Genomic DNA, 11,981 nt, shown 5'->3' with positions numbered 1-11,981 from the left:
TTCTATATGTACTACTTCTATACTACTACTATATGTACTACTTCTATACTACTACTATATGTACTACTTCTATACTACTACTATATGTACTACTTCTATATGTACTACTTCTATACAACTACTATATGTACTACTTCTATACTACTTCTATACTACTACTATATGTACTACTTCTATACAACTACTATATGTACTACTTATATACTACTACTATATGTACTACTTCTATACTACTACGATATGTACTACTTCAATACTACTACTATGTGTACTACTTCTAGACTACTACTATATGTACTACTTATATACTACTACTATATGTACTACTTCTATACTACTACTATATGTACTACTTATATACTACTACTATATGTACTACTTCTATACTACTACGATATGTACTACTTCAATACTACTACTATATGTACTACTTCTAGACTACTACTATATGTACTACTTCTATACTACTACTATATGTACTACTTCTATACTACTACTATATGTACTACTTCTATACTACTACCATATGTACTACTTCTATACTACTACTATATGTACTACTTCTATACTACTACTATATGTACAACTTCTATACTACTACTATATGTACTACTTCTATACTACTACCATATGTACTACTTCTATACTACTACTATATGTACTACTTCTATACTACTACTATATGTACTACTTCTATACTACTACTATATGTACTACTTCTATACTACTACTATATGTACTACTTCTCTACTACTACCATATGTACTACTTCTATACTACTACTATATGTACTACTTCTATACTACTACTATGTGTACTACTTCTAGACTACTACTATATGTACTACTTATATACTACTACTATATGTACTACTTCTATACTACTACTATATGTACTACTTCTATACTACTACTATATGTACTACTTCTATACTACTTCTATACTACAACTATGTGTACTGCTTCTATACTACTACGATGTGTACTACTTCTAGACTACTACTATATGTACTACTTCTATACTACTACTATATGTACTACTTCTATACTACTACTATATGTACTACTTCTATACTACTACTATTTGTACTACTTCTATACTACTACTATATGTACTACTTCTATACTACTACTATATGTACTACTTCTATACTACTACTATTTGTACTACTTCTATACTACTACTATATGTACTACTTCTATACTACTACTATATGACTACTTCTATACTACTACTATATGTACTACTTCTATACTACTACTATGTGTACTACTTCTATACTAAAACTATATGACTACTTCTATACTACTACTATATGTACTACTTCTATACTACTACTATATGTACTACTTCTATACTACTACTATATGTACTACTTCTATACTACTACTATATGTACTACTTCTATACTACTACTATATGTACTACTTCTATACTACTACTATGTGTACTACTTCTATACTACTACTATATGTACAACTTCTATACTACTACTATATGTACTACTTCTATACTACTACTATATGACTACTTCTATACTACTACTATGTGTACTACTTCTATACTACTACTATATGTACTACTTCTATACTACTACTATATGTACTACTTCTATAAGACCTAGGATCAGCTCTTATGGTTTCTTTATCCTTATTAAGACCATGGATACAGTAAACACAAGAGTTAAGACCATGGATACAGTAAACACAAGAGTTAAGACCATGGATACAGTAAACGCAAGAGTTAAGACCATGGATACAGTAAACACAAGAGTTAAGACCATGGATACAGTAAACACAAGAGTTAAGACCATGGGTAGATTAAACAACAAGAGTTAAGACCATGAATACATTAAACAACAAGAGTTAAGACCATGGGTACATTAAACACAAGAGTTAAGACCATGGATACAGTAAACACAAGAGTTAAGACCATGGATACAGTAAACACAAGAGTTAAGACCATGGATACAGTAAACACAAGAGTTAAGACCATGGATACATTAAACACAAGAGTTAAGACCATGGGCAGATTAAACAACAAGAGTTAAGACCATGGGTAGATTAAACAACAAGAGTTAAGACCATGAATACATTAAACAACAAGAGTTAAGACCATGGGCAGATTAAACACAAGAGTTAAGACCATGAATATATTAAACAACAAGAATTAAGACCATGGGTAGATTAAACAACAAGAGTTAAGACCATGGGTACACTAAAAACAACAAGAGTTAAGACCATGAATATATTAAACACAAGAGTTAAGACCATAGATACAGTAAACACACGAGTTAAGACCATGGATACAGTAAACACAAGAGTTAAGACCATGGATACAGTAAACACAAGAGTTAAGACCATGGATACAGTAAACACAAGAGTTAAGACCATGGATACAGTAAACACAAGAGTTAAGACCATGGATACAGTAAACACAAGAGTTAAGACCATGGGTACAGTAAACACAAGAGTTAAGACCATGGGCACATTAAACACATGAGTTAAGATCATAGGTACATTAAACAACAAGAGTTAAGACCATGGGCAGATTAAACACAAGAGTTAAGACCATGAATATATTAAACAACAAGAGTTAAGACCATGGGTAGATTAAACAACAAGAGTTAAGACCATAGGTACATTAAACAACAAGAGTTAAGACCATGGGCAGATTAAACACAAGAGTTAAGACCATGAATATATTAAACGACAAGAATTAAGACCATGGGTAGATTAAACAACAAGAGTTAAGACCATGGGTACACTAAAAACAACAAGAGTTAAGACCATGAATATATTAAACACAAGAGTTAAGACCATAGATACAGTAAACACACGAGTTAAGACCATGGATACAGTAAACACAAGAGTTAAGACCATGGATACAGTAAACACAAGAGTTAAGACCATGGATACAGTAAACACAAGAGTTAAGACCATGGATACAGTAAACACAAGAGTTAAGACCATGGATACAGTAAACACAAGAGTTAAGACCATGGGTACAGTAAACACAAGAGTTAAGACCATGGGCACATTAAACACACGAGTTAAGACCATGGGTACATTAAACACAAGAGTTAAGACCATGGGCAGATTAAACAACAATAGTTAAGACAATTAATATATTAAACAACAAGAGTTAAGACCATGAATATATTAAACAACAAGAGTTAAGACCATGGGTAGATTAAACACATGAGTTAAGATCATAGGTACATTAAACAACAAGAGTTAAGACCATGGGCAGATTAAACATAAGAGTTAAGACCATGAATATATTAAACAACAAGAGTTAAGACCATGGGTAGATTAAACAACAAGAGTTAAGACCATGGATACATTAAACACAAGAGTTAAGACCATGGGCAGATTAAACAACAATAGTTAAGACAATTAATATATTAAACAACAAGAGTTAAGACCATGAATATATTAAACAACAAGAGTTAAGACCATGGGTAGATTAAACACATGAGTTAAGATCATAGGTACATTAAACAACAAGAGTTAAGACCATGGGCAGATTAAACACAAGAGTTAAGACCATGAATATATTAAACAACAAGAGTTAAGACCATGGGTAGATTAAACAACAAGAGTTAAGACCATAGGTACATTAAACAACAAGAGTTAAGACCATGGGCAGATTAAACACAAGAGTTAAGACCATGAATATATTAAACAACAAGAATTAAGACCATGGGTAGATTAAACAACAAGAGTTAAGACCATGGGTACACTAAAAACAACAAGAGTTAAGACCATGAATATATTAAACACAAGAGTTAAGACCATAGATACAGTAAACACACGAGTTAAGACCATGGATACAGTAAACACAAGAGTTAAGACCATGGATACAGTAAACACAAGAGTTAAGACCATGGATACAGTAAACACAAGAGTTAAGACCATGGATACAGTAAACACAAGAGTTAAGACCATGGATACAGTAAACACAAGAGTTAAGACCATGGGTACAGTAAACACAAGAGTTAAGACCATGGGCACATTAAACACACGAGTTAAGACCATGGGTACATTAAACACAAGAGTTAAGACCATGGGCAGATTAAACAACAATAGTTAAGACAATTAATATATTAAACAACAAGAGTTAAGACCATTAATATATTAAACAACAAGAGTTAAGACCATGGGCAGATTAAACACAAGAGTTAAGACCATGAATATATTAAACAACAAGAGTTAAGACCATGGGTAGATTAAACAACAAGAGTTAAGACCATAGGTACATTAAACAACAAGAGTTAAGACCATGGGCAGATTAAACACAAGAGTTAAGACCATGAATATATTAAACAACAAGAATTAAGACCATGGGTAGATTAAACAACAAGAGTTAAGACCATGGGTACACTAAAAACAACAAGAGTTAAGACCATGAATATATTAAACAACAAGAGTTAAGACCATGGGTAGATTAAACAACAAGAGTTAAGACCATGGGTACATTAAACACAAGAGTTAAGACCATGGATACAGTAAACACAAGAGTTAAGACCATGGATACAGTAAACACAAGAGTTAAGACCATGGATACAGTAAACACAAGAGTTAAGACCATGGATACATTAAACACAAGAGTTAAGACCATGGGCAGATTAAACAACAATAGTTAAGACAATTAATATATTAAACAACAAGAGTTAAGACCATGGGCAGATTAAACACAAGAGTTAAGACCATGAATATATTAAACAACAAGAATTAAGACCATGGGTAGATTAAACAACAAGAGTTAAGACCATGGGTACACTAAAAACAACAAGAGTTAAGACCATGAATATATTAAACACAAGAGTTAAGACCATAGATACAGTAAACACACGAGTTAAGACCATGGATACAGTAAACACAAGAGTTAAGACCATGGATACAGTAAACACAAGAGTTAAGACCATGGATACAGTAAACACAAGAGTTAAGACCATGGATACAGTAAACACAAGAGTTAAGACCATGGATACAGTAAACACAAGAGTTAAGACCATGGGTACAGTAAACACAAGAGTTAAGACCATGGGCACATTAAACACACGAGTTAAGACCATGGGTACATTAAACACAAGAGTTAAGACCATGGGCACATTAAACACAAGAGTTAAGACCATGGGCACATTAAACACACGAGTTAAGACCATGGGTACATTAAACACACGAGTTAAGACCATGGGTACATTAAACACAAGAGTTAAGACCATGGGCACATTAAACACACGAGTTAAGACCATGGGTACATTAAACAACAAGAGTTAAGACCATGAATATATTAAACAACAAGAGTTAAGACCATGGATACATTAAACACAAGAGTTAAGACCATGGGCAGATTAAACAACAATAGTTAAGACAATTAATATATTAAACAACAAGAGTTAAGACCATGAATATATTAAACAACAAGAGTTAAGACCATGGGTAGATTAAACACATGAGTTAAGATCATAGGTACATTAAACAACAAGAGTTAAGACCATGGGCAGATTAAACACAAGAGTTAAGACCATGAATATATTAAACAACAAGAGTTAAGACCATGGGTAGATTAAACAACAAGAGTTAAGACCATAGGTACATTAAACAACAAGAGTTAAGACCATGGGCAGATTAAACACAAGAGTTAAGACCATGAATATATTAAACAACAAGAATTAAGACCATGGGTAGATTAAACAACAAGAGTTAAGACCATGGGTACACTAAAAACAACAAGAGTTAAGACCATGAATATATTATTAAACAACAAGAGTTAAGACCATGGGTAGATTAAACAACAAGAGTTAAGACCATGGGTACATTAAACAACAAGAGTTAAGACCATGGGCAGATTAAACAACAAGAGTTCTCTCATATTTGTGTGTGTGTGGGTGTGTGTGTGTGTGTGTGTATAGGTAGGTGTGTGACTGTTAGTAACTGACTGAGACAGTGTGACAGGGGGATCATCCGTTCACCTACTCTGCATCTGGTGATAAGAGTATGTTTATTCCCCAGAGAGTGACCAGGGTCTTCCCCAGAGTGTGACCAGGGTCTTCCCCAGAGAGTGACCAGGGTCTTCCCCAGAGAAAGTGACCAGGGTCTTCCCCAGAGAGAGTGACCAGGGTCTGCCCCAGAGAGTGTGTCCAGGGTCTTCCCCAGAGAAAGTGACCAGGGTCTTCCCCAGAGAGAGTGACCAGGGTCTTCCCCAGAGAGTGACCAAGGTCTTCCCAGAGAGTGACCAAGGTCTTCCCAGAGAGTGACCAAGGTCTTCCCAGAGAGTGACCAAGGCCTTCCCAGAGAGTGACCAAGGTCTTCTCAGAGAGTGACCAAGGTCTTCCCAGAGAGTGACCAAGGCCTTCCCAGAGAGTGACCAAGGTCTTCCCAGAGAGTGACCAAGGTCTTCCCAGAGAGTGACCAAGGTCTTCCCTGAGTGTGACCAGGGTCTTCCCCAGAGAGTGACCAGGGTCTTCCCCAGAGAGTGACCAGGGTCTTCCCAGAGAGTGACCAGGGTCTTCCCCAGAGTGTGACCAGGGTCTTCCCCAGAGTGTGACCAGGGTCTTCCCCAGAGAGTGACCAGGGTCTTCCCCAGAGTGTGACCAGGGTCTTCCCCAGAGTGTGACCAGGGTCTTCCCAGAGAGTGACCAGGGTCTTCCCCAGAGAGTGACCAGGGTCTTCCCCAGAGAGTGACCAGGATCTTCCCCAGAGTGACCAGGGTCTTCTCCAGAGAGAGTGACCAGGGTCTTCCCCAGAGAGAGTGACCAGGGTCTTCCCCAGAGTGTGACCAGGGTCTTCCCCAGAGAGTGTGACCAGGGTCTTCCCCAGAGAGTGTGACCAGGGTCTTCGCCAGAGAGTGACCAGGGTCTTCCCCAGAGTGTGACCAGGGTCTTCCCCAGAGAGAGTGACCAGGGTCTTCCCCAGAGAGTGACCAGGGTCTTCCCCAGAGTGTGAACAGGGTCTTCCCCAGAGAGTGAACAGGGTCTTCCCCAGAGAGTGTGACCAGGGTCTTCCCCAGAGAGTGACCAGGGTCTTCCCCAGAGTGTGACCAGGGTCTTCCCCAGAGAGTGACCAGGGTCTTCCCCAGAGAGTGATCAGGGTCTTCCCCAGAGAGTGATCAGGGTCTTCCCCAGAGAGTGACCAGGGTCTTCCCCAGAGAGTGACCAGGGTCTTCCCCAGAGAGTGACCAGGGTCTTCCCCAGAGAGAGTGACCAGGGTCTTCCCCAGATTGTGACCAGGGTCTTCCCCAGAGAGTGTGACCAGGGTCTTCCCCAGAGAGAGTGACCAGGGTCTTCCCCAGAGAGTGACCAGGGTCTTCCCCAGAGAGTGTGACCAGGGTCTTCCCCAGAGAGTGTGACCAGAGTCTTCCCCAGAGAGTGTGACCAGGGTCTTCCCCAGAGTGTGACCAGGGTCTTCCCCAGAGTGTGACCAGGGTCTTCCCCAGAGTGTGACCAGGGTCTTCCCCAGAGAGTGTGACCAGGGTCTTCCCCAGAGAGAGTGACCAGGGTCTCCCCAGAGAGTGTGACCAGGGTCTCCCCAGAGAGTGACCAGGGTCTTCCCAGAGAGTGTGACCAGGGTCTTCCCCAGAGTGTGACCAGGGTCTTCCTTCTCTGCGCAGTGGGGCCTAATGCACTTCTGCTGTGCACAGACACACGCACACGCAGACACACACACGCGCAGACACACACACACCCACACACCCTGAGAGATGCACCACTGCAGAAATGCCATGTGTGCAATGAGAATGACTGGACTAAGAGTGACAAGCTGGGCTCTGATCGGCGGGTACAGCTTTAACTGCCACACGACCTAGCCAAAGAGTGGCCTGTAAATTATTGAACAGGTGCAATATGTTAAGGCAGAGAGAGGGAAAGGTACTTCTCTAAAGTGGTTGCAGTGTCCTTCCTCTGTTTGCTTCGGATCAGAAACCTCTTCCTCTTTATTCCCCAAAGATGCATTGTCTTCGTCGGTTGGAGGCCATAGCTCAGATTTGATTGTTTTCAGTTTATTTATCAGAGCCTGGGTTGCCATGACGACAAAGTGGAATGTCATGCTGCATCACCTCGTATGGAGATCACCATTCAGAGCAAACTGGGGAACGACTAGGACGTACAGACGACTGATTTCACGACGCCAGGCGGTAAAGGACGGAGGAGGATGAGAAGAGGAGAGGAGGAGGAAACTGACCCTGGAAGACTGTCCCTCTTGAGGTTTGTGGAGGTGGAGGTAAAGGGGGGGGGGGGGGGGGGGGGGTTCACTCAGCAATCTGCTTCCTGCGAGCCCCCAACACGGGAACCAAATGGTGAGGGACACAGCTGCAATCAGGTGAAACCGATGTGGCTTCCCGGTGAAAGCTAAAGACTTGGGGGGATCATTTAAAAAATATATACAGTACCAGTCTAACGTTTGGACACACCTACTCATTCAAGGGTTTTTCTTTATTTTTACAATTTTCTTCATTGCAGATTAATAGTGAAGACATCAAAACTATGAAATAACACATATGGAATCATGTAGTAACCAAAAAAGTGTGAAACAAATCAAAATATATTTTATATTTGAGATTCTTCTAAGTAGACACCCTTTGCCTTGATGACAGCTTTGCACACTCTTGGCATTCTGTCAACCAGCTTCACGATGTAGTCACCTGGAATACATTTCATTTTACCGTTGTGTTCTTAAAAGTTAATTTGTGGAATTTCTTTCCTTCTTAAGCCAATCAGTTGTGTTGTGACAAGGTATGGTGGTATACAGAAGATAGCCCTATTTGGTAAAAGACCAAGTCTATATTATGGAAAGAACAGCTCAAAGAAGCAAAGAGAAACGACAGTCCATCATTACTTTAAGACATGAAGGTCAGTCAATACAGAAATTGTCAAGAACTTGGAAAGTTTCTTCGAGTGCAGTCGCGAAAACCATCAAGCGTTATGATGAAACTATCTCTCATGAGGACCGCCACAGGAAAGGAAGACCCAGAGTTACCTCTGCTGCAGATTATAAGTTTCTTAGAGCTACCACCCTCAGAAATTGCAGCCCAAATAAATGCTTCACAGAGTTCAAGTAACAGACACATCTCAACAACTGTTCAGAGGAGACTGTGTGAATCAGGCCTTCGTGGTCAAATATTTGAAAAGAAACCACTACTAAAGGACACCAATAAAAATAAGAGACTTGCTTGGACCAAGAAACACGAGCGATGGACATTAGACCGGTGGAAATTTGTCCTTTTGTTTATTTAATCCATATTACCTCAATTGGCCAGAACAACCAGTGCTCCCGCACATTGGCTAACCGGGCTATCTGCATTGTGTCCCACCACCTGCCAACCCCTCTTTTACGCTGCTGCTACTCTCTGTTTATCTTATTTGCATAGTCACTTTAACTATACATTCATGTACATACTACCTCAATTGGCCCGACCAACCAGTGCTCCCGCACATTGGCTAACCGGGCTATCTGCATTGTGTCCCACCACTCGCCAACCCCTCTTTTACGCTACTGCTACTCTCTGTTCATCATAAATGCATAGTCACTTTAACCATACCTACGTGTACATACTACCTCAATAAGCCTGACTAACCGGTGTCTGTATATAGCCTTGCTACTGTTATTTTCAAATGTCTTTTTACTGTTGTTTTATTTCTTTACTTACCTACACACACACACACACACACACACACACACACACACACACACACACACACACACACACACACACACACACACACACACACACACACACACACACACACACACACACACACACACACGCACACACACATATACCTTTTTTTACTATTGGTTAGAGCCTGTAAGTAAGTATTTCACTGTATTGTATTCGGCGCACGTGACAAATAAACTTTGATTTGATTTGAGGTTTTTGATTAGAACCCCCGTTTCTTTGTGAGATGCAGAGTAAGTGAACGGATGATCTCTTCATGTGTGGTTCCCAACGTGAAGCATGGATGAGGAGGTGTGATGGTGTGGGGGTGCTTTGCTGGTGACACTGTCAGTGATTTATTTAGAATTCAATGCACACTTAACCATTGTGGCTTCCACAGCATTCTGCAGTGGTACGCCATCCCATCTGGTTTCCGCTTAGTGGGACTATTATTTGTTTTTCAACAGGACAATGACCCAACACACCTCCATCCTGTGTAAGGGCTATTTGACCAAGAAGGAGAGTGATGGAGTGCTGCATCAGATGGCCTCCACAATCACCTGACCTCAACCCAATTGAGATGGTTTGGGATGAGTTGGACCGCAGATGGAAGGAAAAGCATCCAACAAGTGCTCAGCATATGTGGGAACTCCTTCAAGCCTGTTGGAAAAGCATTCCAGGTGAAGCTGGTTGAGAGAATGCCAAGAGTGTGTAAAGCTGTCATTAAGGCAAAGGGTGGCTATTTTGAAGAATCTGAAATCTAAAATATATTATAACTATAACTATAACTCTACATTATTTTATAGTTTTGATGTCTTCACTCTTATTCTACAATTTAGAAAATAGTCAAAATAAAGAAAAACCCTTGAATGAGTAGGTGTGTCCAAACTTTTGACTGGTACTGTATGTATAAATATATACATATTTTTTTATATATTTTCCATTAATATTTCCCCTAACCCTACTATCCCTCCACTAATTGCGGTAAACTAATGGACAACAACACTTAGACTCCTACTTCCAGCTTATACATTCTACAATTGAAGTTGGAAGTTTACATACACTTAGGTTGGAGTCATTAAAACTTGTTTTTCAACCACTCCACACATTTCTTAATAACAAACTATAGTTTGGCAAGTCGGTTAGGACATCTACTTTGTGCATGACACAAATAATTTTCCCAACAATTGTATACAGACAGATTATTTCACTGTATCACAATTCCAGTGGGTCAGAAGTTTACATACACTAGGTTGACTATGCCTTTAAACAGCTTGGAAAATTCCAGAAAATTATGTCATGGCTTTAGAAGCTTCTGATCGGCTAATAGACATATTTGGAGTCAATTGGAGGTTTACCTGTGGATGTATTTCAAGTCCTACCTTCAAAGTCAGTGGCTCTTTGCTTGACATCATGGGAAAATTAAATTAAATCAACCAAGACCTCAGAAAAAAATTGTGGACCTCCACAAGTCTGGTTCCTCCTTGGGAGCAATTTCCAAACCCATCAAGGTATCACGTTCACCTGTACAAACAATAATACGCAAGTATAAACACCATGGGACCACACAGCCGTCATCCCGCTCAGGAAGGAGACGCGTTCTATCTCCAAGAGATTAACTTACTTTGGTGCGAAAAGTGCAATTCAATCCCAGAACAAAATCAAAGGACCTTGTGAAGATGCTGGAGGAAACAGGTACAAATGTATCTATATCCACAGTAAAATGAGTCCTATATCAACATAACCTGAAAGGCCGCTCAGCAGGGAAGAAGCCACTGCTCCAAAACCGCCATAAAAAAAATAGACTACGGTTTGAAACTGCACAAGGGGACAAAGATTGTACTTTTTGGAGAAATGTCCTCTGGTCTGATGAAACAAAAATAGAACTGTTTGGCCATAATGACCATCGTTTTGTTTGGACACTACACTGACAGACACAGCAAACCGTCTTGCCACAGCTCGCATTGATGTGCCATCCTGGATGAGCTGCACTACCTGAGCCACTTGTGTGGGTTGTAGACTCCGTCTCATGCTACCACTAGAGTGAAAGCACCGCCAGCATTCAAAAGTGACCAAAACATCAGCCAGGAAGCATAGGAACTGAGAAGTGGTCTGTGGTCACCACCTGCAGAAGCACTCCTTTATTGGGGGTGTCTTGCTAATTGCCTATAATTTCCACCTTTTGTCTATTCCATTTGCACAACAGCATGTGAAATGTATTGTCAATCAGTGTTGCTTCCTAAGTGGACAGTTTGATTTCACAGAAGTGTGATTGACTTGGAGTTACATTGTGTTGTTTAAGTGTTCCCTTTATTTTTTTG

Source organism: Salvelinus alpinus, chromosome 10, assembly GCF_045679555.1.
Source record: "Salvelinus alpinus chromosome 10, SLU_Salpinus.1, whole genome shotgun sequence".
NCBI classification, from domain to species: domain Eukaryota; kingdom Metazoa; phylum Chordata; class Actinopteri; order Salmoniformes; family Salmonidae; genus Salvelinus; species Salvelinus alpinus.
The sequence above is the reverse complement of the archived record's forward strand: the minus strand, read 5'-3'. Positions refer to the sequence as shown.